Genomic DNA, 18,453 nt, shown 5'->3' on the forward strand with positions numbered 1-18,453 from the left:
GGCAAAACTGCTTCAGAAGAGGATGAGGGAGACTGATAAGAAGTTAGGTGCAAAACTGGTTAGTGTCTTGCGTCCTACAGGGCAAAAAAATTGTAAACTCTGAGGTCATCTTTTCTGCTGACCATGAGTCGTTCACATCTCTTCTGGACACACGATTGTTTCAACTTGTCGGTCTTCTACAGGGCACCCTCGCGCTCCGCAGAGTCCAGGCTCTAACTGAGAGTGAACGGCGAGTCACACACGGTCACCCCAGAAACTCGGATCGCCTTCCTGCACGCGTGTTAGACAGTGTCCGGGTACGATTCTGAAAGAGCACACAGGGATCTCTGCCCCTTGTTTCTAAGCTTTAACACCATCAAAGGGAAAACAGATGGGCGGCGCTTCGTGACTTCTCAGCTGTGACGTCTGCTACCTCGCTGTCCACACCTGTGCGCACACCCACGTGCACACAAGGACGGGTGGGACAATTCCTCCTTGGAGTGAGGGGTCAGCCCACTGACAGCTGGGCCCCGCGTTGTCCCGCTGATGCACTGGTCACACTTGGTTGCGGTGACCAAAGTCAATAAAAAGCCACTTGGGCGGTCACTGGTGTCTCTCCAAGAGCACCAGAGGGTCCACTTCTTGACCAATGACGCGACTTGTGGAGGCCGCGTCCCCTCCGGAGAGCCTCGCCTTCCCGCAGCTCCTGGCTCCTTCACGCTTGCTGCCTGCTGAGCTGTGGTCTCTCTCCCTTCCACCGAGTTGCCATGATTTTCATGTAAACAAACATGGCTTCTGTCCACAGGTCCTCCCCTCTTCCCTCCCGCTTTTCTAGTCCTATTTCCGCCCAATATCCTTCTTATGCTGCATCACAAAATTCTGGGAAGTGGTTGGCAAAGAGTAGCCCTTGATGGGGCGACTGGGAGCAGGAGTGGGTCAGGAGGGCACCATCACACGTTGATAAACCCTGCCTCTGTCGCGGTGTATCTGGGACTCCAACCAAAGAGGGCTCAGGTGTGCACGTGCACACAGACACTCCCTCCTCCCCTCACACACACATGATCACTCATGCTCTCTCTCTCTCTCTCTCTGACACTTGCACACACATACACACTTGCTGTGGAGCCCGTGCGGCCTGAGGCCGGAGCCTGTCCCCTGGCATGGCCCCTGGGCGGCCCTGGGAAGCCCTCTAACGAGGCTGCGCTCCGACTCGGCATCTGTCTGCCCAGCGAAGGCCCCAGCTGTACAAGCGCCAGGCCGCCAGGACTGCCCTGCCCCTCCCTCTCCAGCAACACAACTAGAGGGGCTGCCAGGAGAGGGGGTGTTTGGGGCTCTCCTCCAGCCACGTCTTCGGGGTGTGCACGGCACCTATTCCCGGGGGTTAATCTTGCTCAGTGAAGTGGGGTCACTTTAGCCTGAGGTCTCTGTCAGCCGGGCAGCCTCCTGGTCCCTCCCGGCCCCCTGCTCGTGATCCAGCCGTTGCCAGGCCCTTGGGGATTCGTCCTCCTCCATTTGACAACCAGAGAGGAGAGAAAGGCTGGCACGTGGCCCTGGAGAGGGCAGAGCGGGCGAGCGCGGGACTCAAATGACGTCTTAATTACTTTGGCCTCCGTTTCCAGTCCCACAGCTGGGAGGCCCCCGCCGGCCCCGAGCTGCGGATCCCGCTAATCGGCTGTCACGGGCCTGACTGCTCCCCCCAGCGCACCCGAGCCCCCGGGGCCGCTGTCGCTTGCTGATTTGGGGATGCAGAGGCTTATCTTTAAAGAGCAGATGGAGAACTTCTCATTTTTTATTAAAGCCATCCCGTCTGCATAGAAACGTAATCTGCTCGCAGCTGCTGGAGCAGCTATTTTAAATGCATCCCACAGCTCCTCAGCCGTCCAGTGGGGCTGGCGTTCTCTTCCCCTCCTCTCTTGGAACACGGCCAGTGTCTTGCTCATGGCTGGGGCCTCCTTCACTGCAGGACAGAGAGGGGGCCACCCTGAGTCTCTGCCGGTGTCTCCTGGTGCGCGCTTGTCGGTTTCCTGCGGGCACGAAGCCCCAGTGCCCAGGACAGCTCCCACTGACCCTCAATGCCAACTGGTCGGAATCTTTGGAACATGCGGAAATTCAGGGTTTCCCTTTCAAGTCTCCCCCAGACCCGAGTCTATGGTCTGGCTTTGTCCTCATCTGCTCATTCTTTCTTTCTTTCTTCCTGCAAGCATTCTTTGAACACCACCATCCCCGGGCACTGTTCTCGATGGCGATACTGCAGCCAACAAGGTGGACGGGGCTCCCGCCCTCATGGAGCTCACCTCCTGGTGTGGAGGAAGCAGGAGAGGCAACAGGCAAGTAAACACACGCATAGAGAAGGCCATCTCCGAGAGCTCCGAGGGCTGAGAGCTGCAAAGCCAGGTGATGGGGCCGACAATGGCTGCAGGCTGGGGAGGCTCAGAGTGAGACTGGGGTCAGAGCTGGCCTCACTGAGGAGGGGCCTGCCAGCCAGGATGTGAAGGAGCCGGCCACGTGCAGAGCTGGGGGAAAGGATTGCAGGCAGAGGGATCAGCACATGCAAAGGTCCCGAAGGAGCATAGAGCCTGCTGTGCTCACGGCTCAGACGAGGCCCAGAGTGGCTAGAGGAGGTGAGAGATGCCTCACATGTCAGCCCATGAGAGACAAAGAGGGAGATGCCGGCACAGAACCTGTGAAGGGAGTCCAAGAGAACCCGGATGGTATTCTGCTAGAGGCTGTGGAGGCTGAAGACTGGCCCTGTCCTGTGGTGACAGGAACAGACAGGGCAGGCAGTGTGTGTGGGACACGTGTGGGCGCTGGTGGCAGGTGTGGGGGAAGCACTGTGGCTGGCGCTGTCTTAGCCCGGGCTCCCTGAGGAGCAGACCCTGACACGGGCAGGGGAAGCAGTTTCTTTGGAAGTCCGTCCCAGGAAGCATCCGTGGGGGTGGGGAGCTGAGCTGGGGAAGGGAAGGCAGTGGGTGGAGGCCACTGCTGTGGACGCCTGGGCCCCATCCCACTGGGGATCCCAGGAGGTGTCCCCCGAGGGCGAGGAGGCTGTGTGTCGAGGCAGCGGCTCTCACCTGGCACAGGTGAGGCTGCTCAGGGGCTGCAGAGGATGCGTCCCTACCACAGACACAGCTGCGCAGCGGGAGGCCTCCTCAGGGTGGATGGAGCAAAACAGAGGGGGCAAGTGAGCGTGGAAGATGAATGTTCTGGAATGTTCCAGAAACAGGGACTGGACTCCTATTGCCTGGAGACTACCCAGCTTTGTGACTCAGGATAAGCCACTTGCCCTCTCTGTTTGCTCCCTCCACCTATCAGCTGGGTTCTCCCCTCTCCCCCGTGGCTTTCTCCCTCGCATCTTTCCAGGGCAAAGAAGGCATATGGAGCTCTTACAGGAACGGGGCTTGAGAAACACGGCCCCAAGTCATTTCACTGCCTAAAAATCCAGGGGGGAAAGAAGTCACCTCTGCCCTGAGGCTGAAAGAGCTGCCTCATTTCCTTCTGGGAATAATCTGCTCTTAAACCCTAGCCTGGTGGCCAGGCTCTGAGCATCCTGCCCTTCAAGGTCAAATCGGTATGAAGGTGGCCGTGTCTCTTCTTCAAAGAGTCGGCAGTCCCAGCCCCGGAGCGGCAGCCTCGTCATGAGGCCGGTAGAATAAGCAGGCGGTTCAGCTGGGCCCTGGACAGGTAGCCTTCTTAGAAGGGAGCAAGTTTTCTCCTCTCAGGATTGGAAAAGCTTCGCCAGGCAGTTCTGGCAGTTTCCCCTGGCTCACTGGGTTATCATCTGAAGGGAGCTCCTGAGGGCCCAAGGCGACAACACGTCCCCCAGCCAACCTCACATTTGCTAAGCCAGGGCTCAAGGCCCACGGGCCTCCCCAGTTGAGATGATTGAGCTGCCACACACCAGAAGGAAACGATCAGAGCTCCGAGAACGTGCAGCCTCTTGTCCCATCTGACACCCTGTTGACATTTGTACATGTGTAAATCATGCACCAGCCAGACCCTGGTGCCTGGTGGTGGCCAAAAGGATGGGGAGGGGGCAGAAATGACAATGGTCCATTGATTTCTCCGTAACCCCTCCTTTCCTGGAGCCAGCTTTGGCCTGGGCCACATCACCAGCATTCTAGAATTCTTAGGGGGTGGAAAATGCCAGCGTTCTTTCCAGGACTCCTGTTCGATTTCTGCTGAAAATTCTAAATGCCCACATTATTTATTGACTTCCGAATTCTTCCCCATTAACCTACGTGTGTTGAGAATGACAGAGTGGGGAATAGGGAGTCCATTGTAGGTTAAGGGCTCCATTGCGGGGGCCGGGTGGCCTTGGTTGAGTCCCGCTCTGCCACTTGCTGGCTGTGTGCCCTGAGGCAAGTTATTTAACCTCTCTGAGCCTGAGTTAGCTCCTCTGGGGAATGGGAATAGAAGGATGCCCCCGCATCCCGGTGCTGGTGTGGGACGAGGTGAGACGGAAAGCTCTCAGCAGAGCCAGCGCCCCGGCCCAGGAGTGGAAGGAGCAGGTGCTCAGGGTGACCATCAGCAATGGCAGGTCTGGGCCTCGGCCAAGACTGAAGCCTGCTCTGGGCTAGAAGGGGCTGCAAGTTGCCCATGTTAGGGGAGGGAGGAGCCTGCGGGCCGTGTGGCACCCAGGCCCAGCCCCTGCTGATTGCTGAATGCCCAAGCAGCCTCGCTTCTCAAGAAAAGGAAGGAAATTCAGCTTTTATGTGAAATCAACTTATTTTTGAATGTTGGGAACTAATTTTTTAAATTTTAACATCATATGGTTCAAGCAAAATATATCTGTTGGCTTCCTTGGCTCCCTAGAGGCCAGCTGGCCCAGAATGATGGTGCAAAGTGCCAACTCAGGGCTTCACCGAGACGGCATCGGCCGGACGGGATCCTCTGCCCAGGCCGTCCGGGCACAGGAACTCAAGGGCATGCAAGGAGACGGTGGCTTGGCCCATCGCCAACTTGAGGAGGTCTTGGCTATGGCCTCGAGGAGGGGACTTCGCGGAGCCTCCAGGACCAATGGAGAGAGGATGGCGGGAAGGTGCGGGGCCAGTGGGTTGCGGGATGGGGTGCTGAGGCCTGGCTGCCTGCTTTGGTCTCCACCGTCCATCGTGTGACACAGTCATCAGACATGTCTCTTAGAGAAGTCCTCTTTCCTTTAGAGCAGTTAGGGTCCAAGGTTGGGGCCTTCCATCCAGGGGCCTCAACTTTGGCTGCAGGTTGGAATCACTGGGAACATTAAAATCCTTGATGTTGGACCCCCACCTAGAGATTCTCATATGACTGTTCTGGGGTGTGGCCAGGCCTGGGAGGTTTAAAAGCTCCAGGCGCTTCCAGTGGGCAGCCCAGGTGAGAGCCACTGACTTAACAGGTGACGGTCACGCAGTGGCCCAGTTCTCGGTGCTGATTGCTGGGAGAGAGGGAGACTGAGGCTGATGAGAACAGCAAAACAACGAACAACATACAGTACGTACGGTACCCTGATCCTGAGCTGGCGCAGCGCTGGCGAGCTCTGCACGCATCGTCTCCTCTGACCTCCATGACAGCCGTGTGAGGGCAACGCGGTAGGTGCCCCGTTTCAGACGGGGCGGCTGAGGGTGGTGTATGTGGTCCCCCCCAAGGTCCACCGCAAGGGGCAGAGTCAGAACCAAAGCCAGGCCATCTGGCAAGTTCTGTAAAGGCCCGGAGCACTGGAGACGGGGAGACAGGATTCTGAGAATGACTGGCCCCCAGACGGGGAAGCTAAGCGGTGATGGGGACGCTCGTGCTTCCGTCCTCCGTGAACGCAGGGTCACTGAAAACCTGGCCCCTGACAGGCCCTTGGAGGCCAGGAAACAGCCTGTCTGTGTCTCCCTGCGGTCCACGCCCAGCGGGAGATGCACAGGAGACACTTGTTACCCAGGAAAGAAGACAGAGGGCGGGGGGAGGATGGGTTTACGGTCGTCCTCTTTTGATCGTTTCTGGGAAGTGACATAGAGCTGCTCAGTGCTCACGAGTTTGCTGTTTTTCTTGTTTGTTTGCTTTTGATCTTTGCTCGTGAACCTCTAAGTGGGACGGGGCCGGGTGAGAAATGTAGAAAAGACTTGGTATCACCAGCCGTGGATGTGTGGATGCAAATGAGTGTCTCTGACGCAGAAAGGACGGAGCGGGAACCCCGGGGTCACAGAGACCTGGTTCCAAATCCTGGTTCTACCTTCTCAGGTGTGTGCCCTTGGTCGTAGGACAGCTGCCCTGTGCCTTGGTTTCCTGGTCTGTAAAATGGGAATCATGGCGACACCCACTTGCTGGGGTTGCTGGGGAGGGTCAGTCGGTGAAGGAATACTCGTTACCTGTCTCGTGTAGTGGCAGACACATAGCAATCACTAAAACACTTTATGAATTATGTCTATTATTTAAGAATGACGGCACAGGATGCAAAATGAGCCCTTCATTTTAGCTGTAAACAGCCATTCGGGATGCTGTTCTGTAGCTCCACGGGGTCAGGCTGAAGGATCCCTCATAGCAGCCTGAGAAAGCCCGTTCTGGGGCTTCCTGTCTCTGCTGGGCACGGTCTGCAAACGGACGTCTCGGTCAGCGGCCACATCCTGCTTTGCTGGGGCAAGCTGCGTTCAAGGTCGCTGGCCGGGGGCATTGTTAGAAGTGGCCAGGAGCGGAAGACGCACGGCACGACCTCACACCCCTTCCCCCGGACGCTGCGGGGTGCGCTCCTCTCTCCCAGGCCCCTGGGCTGGGCGCACCTTCTTCCTTCCCCAGCCTCCCACTCCCATCGGGAGACCCCGACCCCACCCAAACCCGGGGACTTCTAGCCTCAGTCCCTGTCCCCACTCCTGGGACAACACAGCCCCAGCCCAGCATCGTCTTCAGATCACTGTGGGCCCCTCCAGTGAAGAGAAACAAAAACCTGGCTCACAAAGGCAGACACAACCCTGGTCAAAAACGACATCAAACAAGACAACACAAATTCAACATGTCCATGGGGCAAGCGTTCTTTGCTTCCAACAGGAACTCAGCAGGTGCGTGGCAGCCATAAAACAGCTGGAAAGAGTTGGGGTTTTGTCATTACTACTTTTATTTAGAAGGCCATTCCCCCTGCCTTAGTAACGTTCATCGGTTTCATGCAGAACAATGCACACATTTCTACCGATGGGCTACAGGGTTCATCTGGGTTCAGTACGAGTTGCATTTTGTTTTGGTTTTTTTAATTCAAAGATGATAAAAATAACAGACTTTAATTAGTTATCAGAATAATTCATGTCAATTTCGATCCAGCCAAGCCCAAGTCTTAGGGAAAAGATTGCTGTTGTCTTGAAAGTTTGTTGTACTAGAATTTTGTTGAAATGAGTATTAGGGCCCGTTCCTCCAGCCTTGAGGGTCTGGGTGTGACTCTCTCCTCTCAGGTAGCAGTTTAAGCACTTTCGTCTGGAGGAAGAGTTCAGGACTCTGGGCCAGTCCTGGCTCCCTGAGCTTTGACTCTTTTCAATAAACGCAGTTCATGAAAGATTTAGCTCCTCTGCAAAACTTCTCATACAGACTCACATTTCGCAATTTCTTTGTCAGACCATATATACCAACTTTTGATATCGAGAAAGTGCTTATCATTAGAAAAGAACTCAAGTAGCCTATTTGTCTTCATTAAGGAAATGGGGGAAACTGAAGCTTGAAGAGCCCATAAAAAAGTTTAAAGGTGCCTTGGAAGGGACCCAGGCAGACAAAGAGCTCTGGGTCCGGCAGTCTTGCACTAGCATCTCTGAAGTCCAGCCAATAGACCTCTCATTTGGAAGGCACTGAACTGCACAGGGTCTCACATGGCTAGTGTGAAATGAGGTCAAGATGAAACAAACCAGGCGCACAGTAGGTGCTTGCGTGGAACACGCACTTGCCCAAGGAGCCCTCGTGCCTGCAGAAGTGCGCCCAGCGGGCCGATCCCAACACTGGAGCATGGGGTGGCGACATCAGTCCGTGAACAGCAGGAACACATGGCCCGTGCTCGCGGGAGGGGGGTTGGAAATGCATTCCCCAGAGGTGTGTTATTTCTGTCGCTGATGATCAATGACCACGAATGCTGCACGTCCCTTTCTGGCTGCCTAGAATGCGTGCTGTGCCTAGAACTTGACAGAACCATTGGATCAGCATCCAAACAGCCTGGGAGGCAGAGCCCAGATGTCCCCAGACCCACTTGCTGTCCCGGGCTGGTCCTCGCACCCTCTGCTCCCAAGGGTCATGGCGCTTTGAAATCATGAGAGGCCTGAAACGAGTGGGGTCTGCTTGGTTGGGGTCTTCAGTTTCGGCGACTCAATTCGGAACGGCCGTCCCCAGGGACCTGGGCTAAAGCAGAGCGAGGCCGGTCACCACGGAGAGGACAGCGGAAGGGAATGGTCGACTTAAATGTAGGAAGAACTGGCGGGTCTGCAGGACAAACGAGGCCCAGAGAGCGTGGACGTGCCCCAGCTCTCCCAGCGGGTCAGGGCCGTCTGGACTGCCGCCTGCACACGTGAACAGGGGCTGCTCTTGGACCTCGTCCATTCATCCATTCATTCTGTGCAGTGACAGTAAAATCAAGGGGGAAAAAGCAGAGTTTTTTGCATCATGGGGTTCCCAGATCTGGGCTCGCAGGCTGTGTCCCAGCCTGTTCACCGCCTGTCCCAGTTTCCTCGACAGAAAAACGTGCACAAAAAACAGTCCTTCATGGGTCATTGTGAAGAGTTGACGAGACAATTAATGCTCAGAATTACTCAGAATAGCCCAGCGTGTAATAAACCCTCACGAGCTCTAATAATCACTAAATAGACACCACTAAGGCCCACATTCGGGGCCGGTGATGGGCTGCGGGGTGAAAGGCAAGCATGGTCCCCGCCCTCAGGAAGCTGAGGGTCCTGCCAGAGGAGACAGGAATGGGTGCCTGACCTCGTCGGGAAGGTGGGGAGCCTCCTAGAAGGTTCTGCACATGCATTGGCGTCTGCCAGGCCGAGAGGTCTGGCGGCTGGTTGGGAGGCGTGGTGTCCCTGGCAAAGACCCCACGGGCCGAAGCACAAGGCCCAGGAGAGCGGTCCTCAGGGGCGAGGAGTCGGCGGGGGTGTCCCCTCCTCGCAGGGCTGTTGGGGGTGAACGTGGGGGTCTGCCTCCCTCTGCTCAGAGCAGCAGGGGTCGGGGGAGGAGGTAGAGGGGGCCTGGCGTGGTCAGATCCACCTTCTGCCAAGGTCTTCCTGGAGACCAGGCTGAGACCGTGATGGTCCTTCAAGAGGTTGGGACAGTGGCCAGACGGGGGAGATGGAGACAAGTGGACAGATTCTGGAGAGAACTTGGAGGCTGACTTGCCGGATGTGGACAAGAGAGAGGGACAAGAGCGACCTGGGTTTCTGGCCTGAGCAGTGGGGTGCCCGGTCACCATCACTGGGCCCCAGTGAGCTGGGGAAGTGTGGACGTAGCGTGGAGCTGGGTGAACCAGAGTGCACAAGCTGGCTGGTGGACGGTTGGTGTCGGGGGCTTGCCCTCATGGCTAAATAGCTGGTTAGAGCAGGAGGGACAGTCCCCGGTCAGCCCGAGCCCCGGCCACTCCCTCTGGCTGGGAGCTGTCCCCCTCCACCGGGTGTGGTATATCGGGGTGAGTCCCCCACAGCCCGACGATCCACTGGGGAATGCGTGCAGGTCTCCTTGGGGCCTCCTTCCCATCGGGCCTGAGCCAATCCCCATGGTTTCCCCTCTCAGCATTGCTTATGAAACGAGGCCGCTTCCTACTTCAGCTCGTCTTGAAAGGAGTCCTTTCCTTAGAAACGTCGGTGTCCCTGCCCTTCATCCTGTCCCTCCAGACGCCCTGGGGAAGGGCCACAGTTCAGCCCCCCTCTCACGGCCCCAGCGTGGACAGACACGACTGCGTCTCTGCTGTGTGGGCAGCTGGCCGAGAGCACGCACTCACCCCACAAACACAGACTGAGCGCCAGCTGCTGGCCCGGCGCTGGTCCAAGAGCTGGGACGCCGCAGGAACCGGCGCATCCTGAACCTTCATCTGGCCGTCTTCCAGACGCCATCTTTTGGGACTGGAGAGCCCCTTTCCGGCAGGTCAGCACAACCTGCAGACCGCCAGGGTCTGAGGGTCGTCCTGGGCTGAATCCTGTGCTCCCCTCAGTCCCCAACAGCTCCCTGGTTCATGCGGGTTTTCCTCTCCAATTGGCATTCCCAATTTAGGAAGGGCGCCCTTTGGGCAAAGTTGTTGGAGAAACAGCGTCACAAGCTGTTCATCCCTCCCTCGTGAGTGGTGGCTCTTGCGTCAGAAAGGGTCTATGTTCCCAATGGGCGGGAAGCTCCAGTAACAATGAGAAAACCTGCTGCTGGCTGAGGGCTACACACTGGTCCGGGGCTGTGCTGAGCACCCCATGGGCAGCATCTCTGACATAGGCTCTGCAATTATCACTCATCAACCCCCGAGGACCGTGAGGCCCAGAGAGGTTGATTAACCTCGCACAGCCAGTGAGCATCTGCACCAAGATTCCGGCCTGGCTCTCCCTGACCTGAGAGCTGCCCTTTAAACCACTGCTCTATTTAGAGAGTCAAGAGTTGAGGCAACGGATGGGCTCTTCCATATGACAGGGAGGGGTGGGGGGTTCAGGTGACAGGACAGGAATCTGGTTCAGGGGGCTGGCAGAGGCAGGGTGCGGACCAGGGTTTCTTGACCTTGGCGATATTGACATTGTGGTCTGGATCATTCTTTGTTGGGCCATCTGGTGTACTGTAGGTTGTTTAGCAGCATCTCCGGCCTCTACCCTCCAGATGTCAGTAGCATCCACTCCCCCCGCCAAGTTGTGACATTTCTGGAACATTCTCCAGGCATTTCAAATGCCCCCGGGGGCAGGATGGCGGTCAGTGAAGAACCACTGGTGTAGACAGACTGTGTCCAAGAAGCCTCCATCTCAGCGGTCTGAGGGGGCTTTAATTGGCAAGAGTGTGGGTACCCGGCCAAGAGCAGCCACTCCACACTGCGTCTCAGGGTTGCAAAGCACAAATCCACCTCTGCTCCCGGCACCATCGCTCCTGCCTTGTATCTGCAACTCCTGCCCGTTTCCGGCTGCCCTGCTGCGCCGTTTATAACCAAGGAGGGAGCGAGGACCGAGCACCAGCCCCAGCTGCCTCTTCGTTGGTGAACTCCCTTCCCCAGGGACCCCCACGCTTCCCCATCCAATCTGCCTCTGCCCCGTTGTTCTTGCCTCTGGGGACCCTGATCTTCAAGTCCCTTCCTCCAGGACACCGTCCCGTCCCCTGTCCCACCCCGGCCCCCAGCTCACTGCATGGCTCACGTGCTCTGGATTTAGAGTTCCCCCTTTCCTAATTTCTCCTGTACCGTCTCTCTCCTCCCAAACCGTGGGCTCTGAGGCGGCAGCATGGTCCACCACGGCTCTAACCAGCTGTTTCTCTTCCAGCGCAGGCGGTAAAGCCTCTTGGGCCTGTGGGGGACGGGATGCCTCTTTATTGGGATTCTATTTGGGATTTACAATATAAATATTCAGCAGTCAAAGGTGGGGTGTTTTAACCGGGACAATTAGCGCTCTGGCAGGCGGGCAGGTACGACTTCCCAGATGGGGCTGAGGGCTCCTGAGTGTTGAGTTACCACTCGTTTCTGCCTGGTCCACACCTGACTCCTTCCTCGCCTCCTCTCTCCTCCTCCACGACAGAAGGTACCCTGAGACAGGCCCCAGAGGATGCTCCAGCTTTGGGGCTCAGCCCCCCGGATGACCGTGGCGTTTTCTGACTTGGAGGTGATGGGGTCGGAGAGCAGCGCTGGGGGCCAGTGATTCAGGGAATGGAGATTTCACAGCCCGAGAGTGCCCGGGCCCGCGTGAGAATTAACCCCCTCTTGGGGTCCGGAAAATGCCTCCCAATTCATCCTCCTCCAACAAACAGGCTGTGTCCGGGTGGCTGAGAGGAGGGGATGCTTGGGGGATGGGCAGCCAGTCTGGTCACATCACTGGGGCTTGTTTTATGCATCTGGCCAGGGCGACAATCTTCAGAATTACCCCCAACATACACGCACATGTGTGCACACATATACATACACACCCATACGCTTTTACACATGTGCAAACACATATGCAAACACACACATGTACACACACGCAGCTGGCTCAAGCCTGGCAGCGGCTGGCACACTTGCTGTCTAGACAGAGCTGGGGGCTGAATGGTCTCCGCCTGTGGGAGGCAAGCAGCTTAGGGCTGCAGACACACATGCACACCCACGCATACACACATATGCATGCACACACATGCACATGCGGAAGGCTTAGTGAAGCTTAATTAACATTCAGAGGATGCTTTGATCGCTCCTGGGGGAAATTCCAGTGCAGTGGAAGACTGGACAATCACCTCCTCCTCTTTGGATCCCTGGCAGTAAATCATCATTTGTCTCGGAACTAAGGAAAACTGGTCCTTCCTTGCTCCCTCCTTGGCAGGTGCTTCCACGAGGGTTTTCTGGAGACTGTGACATGACTTGATCACTCAGACACCTGCCCATCATCCAAGAGCCGGGACGCCCACCACGCTCATCACGTCCTCATCACGTCCACCCCTTTGCAATGAGCTAGCAGCCCCCCGAGAGGCCCCGAGCGGGATGCTGGGGGTCCGGATTCAGGGATCTCCTTTGCAGCCCCCCAGAGGCCATCTCAGACAGGCAGGAAGGAGGGGACATGCGTGTGGCTGCCAGAGCCGGCGGCTGCTGCCTTAAAATATTCCAGTCACATCGCCGGCGGCGGAGCTGTAACCCGGGCGCATTGTAACAGAGGGAGAATTTCGTTTTGTTTTTGAAATGCTGTTATTACACACTCAGGAAACCCACAAAGGCACCTTGGCAGGACAGGATCAAATAAATACCTGAACTCTGAGTGCACCAACATTTACTTAGCAAATGACATTTTAATGCCGCGAGTCGAATTTACATACTAATTAAAATTTCCCTTTAAAACATGGAGACTTTTGGCCTCTCCGCCTACCCACAGTGACAGAGATTAAAAGATTTTTTATTAAGTCCTGTCAAACAGACCTCACTGGGAAGGTGGGAGCGGGCTGGCATCGTCTCGCTTGCCTCCCGACATTGTCCAGGGCCCGCCTCCCTCGCCTGCCGCCGGCCGGCCTGGGGTCCCCGGGGGACGGCCGCTCTGCTCCTGCGAGACGAGGCTCAGCTGTAGGGAGTGGAGGCGGATGCAGGGGGAGAACTTAGTATCAAGTTCAACGTCTCCAGGGAACCTTGTTGCTGGTCTTCAGTGGTCTTGACATCACTTTTGAAAAGCACCAAGGCCAGCCTGGCAGGAAGAGGCTGCAGGTTTATTTTCCCAGGGAGGCTGGTAAGCCGCCACTGCGCCTGGTGCCTGGTGGAAGGCGCTGCCCCGTCTCCCTGCCTTTCTTCCCTTCCCAGGGTTCCTGGGGGTCACAACATGTGGTTCCTTGAGTAGCAGCCCCTTCTGGGCACTGGACAAGTAAGCAGACCCAGATGGCCCTTCCCCTACCTGAGGCCACACTGACCTTCCATTGGCTTCGGCCCTTGTACCAGCAACGGCTCCTTTCCTCAAAGACTGTTCTAGGGTGGCTCTGCCTCTGGGGCCCCTTGACTCCCACTCAGTGACTTGATGGATATTTGCTAAATACCTACAGTGGCCAAGCAGCGTCCCAGGGAGACTGACAAGACCCCTGTTCCCTTGAAGTTTGCATTTCAGCCGGGGACATGGACATCGACATGACATTGCTGCCGAGAGTGGCAAGCGCAGGGATGACCCGAGACATCTGTGCACTAGCCTGGACTCGGCACTCTCCCCCTGCACATATTAACTCAGTCAACCCTCCCAACGACCCCACAAGGCAAGGACCGCCCGACATCACCCCCACTTTCATGTCACAGACAAGGAAACTGAAGCACAGATACTTTAAGTAACTTGCCCAAAGTTGAACAGCATGTAAGTGGTAGAAATACACTTTGAACTCACAAAATTGGCCCCAAAGTGTGTTTGTCACTCCCTCTCATGGGTCTCATGAGTAAAATACAATGGGTTCTCGGCAGAGTGAGTGTCGGGGGTATGGGCTTGCTTGATTTCTGTTTAATTATTTTCAGGTAAACTTTAATAGAAGCATAACCCACATTCGGGAAAGTGCACAAACCGTCAGTGTTCAGCTCCAGGAGCCTTCACAAAGTGACGCACCGTGTCCTCGCCTTCCACGTGAAGAGAAAGAACGGTTCCAGCCCCAGGCAGAACCCCGTGCCCACCCCAGTCTCTACCCCATATCTGTCCCCGTGGAGGGGCCTTCTCTCTTCTTGAACTGTGTGCAGATGGACTCACCCTGCAGGTGCCCCGCTGTGCCGGCTGCTCTGGCACCACTTCGAGTCTGTGAGATTCGCCCACCTGGTGGGTGGGAGCCCTGTTCTGTGGTGTGAAATACACTATAATGTACACTTTTCACACAGGTGGACCTTGGGTGGTTTCCAGTTTGGGGCAGTTATCAATAGTGCTGCTATGAACGTTCTTGTATCTTTTGTGGACACATTTACACATATCTGTTTGATCTGCACTCAGGACGGAATTGATGGATCCTGGGGTGGAAATACGTTGAGTTTTACTAGACACCGCCAAACCATTTTCCAAAGTGAGATCATCTCACGCTCACACCAGCACGGAGTGGCTCTGCACTTTAACCACACTTGGTGTTGCCTGAGTTGTAAAGGTTGGCAATTCTGGTGGGCATCCACAGCATCTTCCTCTGGCTCCAATCTGCATTGCCCGGACGACCAACCGGGTGAATTTCCTCTGAGATGTTGACTGGCCACCGGAACGTCCCTTTTTGTGGAGCACCTTCTCAAGAATCTGGCCCATCTTTCTTGTGGGTTGTCTATCTTTTTCTTATTGATTTGTAGAAGTTCTTTGTATATTCCATGTATGCAAGTCCTTTGTTGAATATCTATATTGTGAATATTTTGTTCCATTCTGTGGCCTGCCTATTACCGTCTTAATGGTTTCCTTTGCTGGATAATTCTTAATCATAATTTAGTCCAATTTAGCAATCTTTTTCTTTTTGGTCAATGCTTTTTGTGTCTTGCTTAAGAAACCTTTGCTTACCCCAAGGCATGAAGATCATTTCGTATGCTTTCATCTTGAAGCCGTATTGCCTTACCTGTACATTTAGATTCACAGGCACTCTTAGAATTGCTTTTTGCATATGGCGGGAGGAGGGGGGCAGAGAAGGCCTCCCTGAGTCGGATCAGCCACCGCCCTTCTGGGCCTGGGGCAGATCAGCTGGCTACAGTGACTGAGAGGGCAGTGGAGAGAAGGCCATCTCTCCCCTAGGGGCACTGGGGAGCCATGGCAGGGACTGAAGCAGAGCGAGCGACGGCTAAGTTAGGTTTAGAGAAGATGGCCTGGGCTGCCGGGAGGAGAGGAATTTGTAAAACTGAAGGATCTGGAGCAGGTAGCCTTCGGGCACTCTGACCACATCAACGCTGAATGTCCTGCTTGACCCGTGGTCCCCTTCTCCCCAGAGCCCTCCTGGGCCACACTGGCTGTGGTTCTCTCCACTCTTTCTCCACCCCAGGAGGGTCAGCCAGGTCAGTCCTGGGGACCCAACCACACATTCTCCCACCTCCGCTCTCTCCTGAGAACTCAGTTTTCTCCCTCACCCCAGCATTTCATGCTCCCTCCAACCTTCTCCCTCGGTCTCTCACCTCCATCTCTGAGTCCTCTCCCACTCTCCACCATTTCCACCAGCCAGCAGCCGGCTCCCCATCCCCTGAAGGAAACAACATTCCACAGTGATGGAGATGGAGCTCCTCCTCCTCCTCCAGGTGACATCTGCCTGGCCCCTGATGTGTTCCTGCCCCACGCATCCATGCAGATGCCCAAAGATGCTCTCCTGGTACTCAGTCTGAGGAGGGTGTCAGTGGGAGCCCTGTGGAAGCTGTGAGCAAGTACCAGCTGCTGAGGCTTAGCGCAGCTGCACCTGTGCCTGCATGGCGGCTGCATCTCCATGGAAGGGGTACAGGCTGAGGACCCTAGTGCTTTTCCACTGATAGACAAGACCCTCACCGCCCGGCAGCAGAGGAGGGGCCACTTCTGTTCAGCCAAGAGAAAAATCACAGCAACAGATGCCCAGATCAGGGGTCCTTTGCTTTGGCAGAGAAAACAACACTCTGAGCCATTAGAATAATTCCACATCCACCCCAACCTGATCTCACGTCTAGCATCCTCCCCCGGAAGGTGGGCTCCAGGCTGGGACCGTGGACTGAAAAGAAACGGCAGGTTTTCTGGTCTCAGAGTGCTCCCTTCCCAACAGACACACACACACACACACACACACACACCCCAACACACACCCACACAATCTGGAATGCTCCATTCCTTCTGAGCCTAGTTTTTTGATTGATGTTCTTAAAAATATAGGTCTTGCATTAGGGGTTAGAATTTTTCAGCAGTCACGTGGATAATAAAAACCAGCTGAGAGTCTGTTTTGGAAAAATAAAAGACCACAAGGAAAGGCTTTCAAAAACACAAAACCAAAAGAATGTTCCTGCCCCATAAGTCAGAAACCCACGGACGTGCTGTTTCTCTGTTTGTTTTCACTTAAAGGAGCGCCTCAGTGCGGCACGCTGTCCTGTGGGAGGATCCGCAGAGGTGGTGAATGGGGCACATGCGTGTTATTTAAAGGTCTGGGAGCATCGTCTTTTCTGCTGGAGCCGAGGGACCCCTGTTCTGGGTGTCTATTGCTGCACAACAAGCTACCCAAACATTGTGACTTCAAACAGCAGTTCATTGTTACTGTGGCTCAGGGTTCTGTGGGTCAGGTGGACAAGGCGCAGTGGGACCCCCTCTGGGACCTCAGCTGGGCTGACTCGAATGGCTGGAGGTTGCCCAGGCGTCCCTCCCTTGCTTTCCGCATGTGGCTCTCCATGTGGATACCTCAGGTGTCCTCAGCATGGCAGCCTCAGGGTAGTCAGGCCCCTGCAAGGTGGCTCAGGGCTCTGTGAGGAAGGAGGTGGAAGCTGGCTGTCCTCTTAAAGGCAAGGCCTGGAGCAGGCAGAGCCTCTCTTTTGCTATATCCACGAGGTCAAATCAGTCATAGACCAGCCTAGATTCAAGAGGAGGCCACATGGGGGCCAGCCCAGTGGCGCAGGGGTTAAGTTCACATGTTCTGCTTCTTGGCAGCCCTGGGTTCGCCAGTTCAGATCCCAGGAGCCGACATGGCACCGCTTGGCAAAAGCCACACTGTGGTAGGTGCCCCACGTATAAAGTAGAGGAAGATGGGCATGGATGTTAGCTCAGGACCAGTCTTCCTCAGCAAAAAGAGGATTGGCAGCAGTTAGCTCAGGGCTAATCTTCCTCCAAAAAGGAAAAAAAAAAGAGGAGGCCACATGGATAGGAGGAACCTCTGGATAGGAGGAACATCAAATGATTTGTAACTTTCTTTAATCCCCACAAGCCTGAACCTCACAGGACCTAGGAACTTGAAAGACAGAAGTGACGAATGACAAGAATCAAACCAAAAATAGATAGAATGCTGAGGGTGGGTCACAAAGAAATAGAAAGTGGAAAATGCAACATGTTGCCTCTATATGTCCTAGAGGAAAAAATAAAAGCCATTCATTTACGTAGTCACTCATTCATTCAATAAAGAGAAGACCTACTATGTGCAAGGCTCTGCTCTAGGTGCTGGAGATACAGCAACAGACAAGGCCCTGCCATCAGGGAATGTACAAGCAATTGTCAGGAGGAGAAGACGTTGAACACGTAACTGCAAAAATATTTGACCATCAAAAGATGACATGGAATCATAAAATCCTGTCTTAGGGGACTGGGCCCAAGCAGAGGGTCAGGGGAGATTCCTTGAAGAAAGGCTGCTCGAAATGGACATAAACGACAGGTTGGGATTTCCTGGGAGAGGAGAGGAGAGGGAGAGAGGGCATTCCTGGCAGAGGGAACAGCCTGTGCAAAGTCTCAGAATCAGGAAGACAGAGAGAAGACCAGGATGGCTGGAGCTGTGTGTAAGGAGGGAAGCGGACGTGTCTGGGGCCTGGCTGTGCAGCCTGGTGAGGACTTTGTCCCATCACAAGGACAAGGGCGAGCTCTCGGAAGGCCTTAAGCAGAGAGGGACCTAGCCAGACTCGGGTTTTCTAAGCTCATCCTGAAGGCTCAGAGAGGAAACCGGGGGATCTGGGGGGCTGGCTGCAGTTGTCCAGGTGAGAGGCACCCGGGCTTGCTCAGGTGGGTGGGTGGAGACGGAGAACATGCGGGAGGTAGAACAGCCCGTCCTTGGTGACGAGTGGAGCCTGTCATGGGAGGCTCCAGAACAACATTTATGGAAAGTGAACAAGTGCATGACTGGGTTGGACGTTGGAGACGAGAGGGATCCGTCCAGGTGGACTCCTGGGTCGGGAGTTTGAGCTCTGAAGTGGGTTTTGGAGCTGTGGGTGGAGCCCTCGGTGGCAGGGGGATGAGGGAGAGGGTGGGCTCGGTTCCA

The sequence above is a fragment of the Equus quagga genome, chromosome 12 (genome assembly GCF_021613505.1).
Source record: "Equus quagga isolate Etosha38 chromosome 12, UCLA_HA_Equagga_1.0, whole genome shotgun sequence".
In the NCBI taxonomy this organism is placed as follows: domain Eukaryota; kingdom Metazoa; phylum Chordata; class Mammalia; order Perissodactyla; family Equidae; genus Equus; species Equus quagga.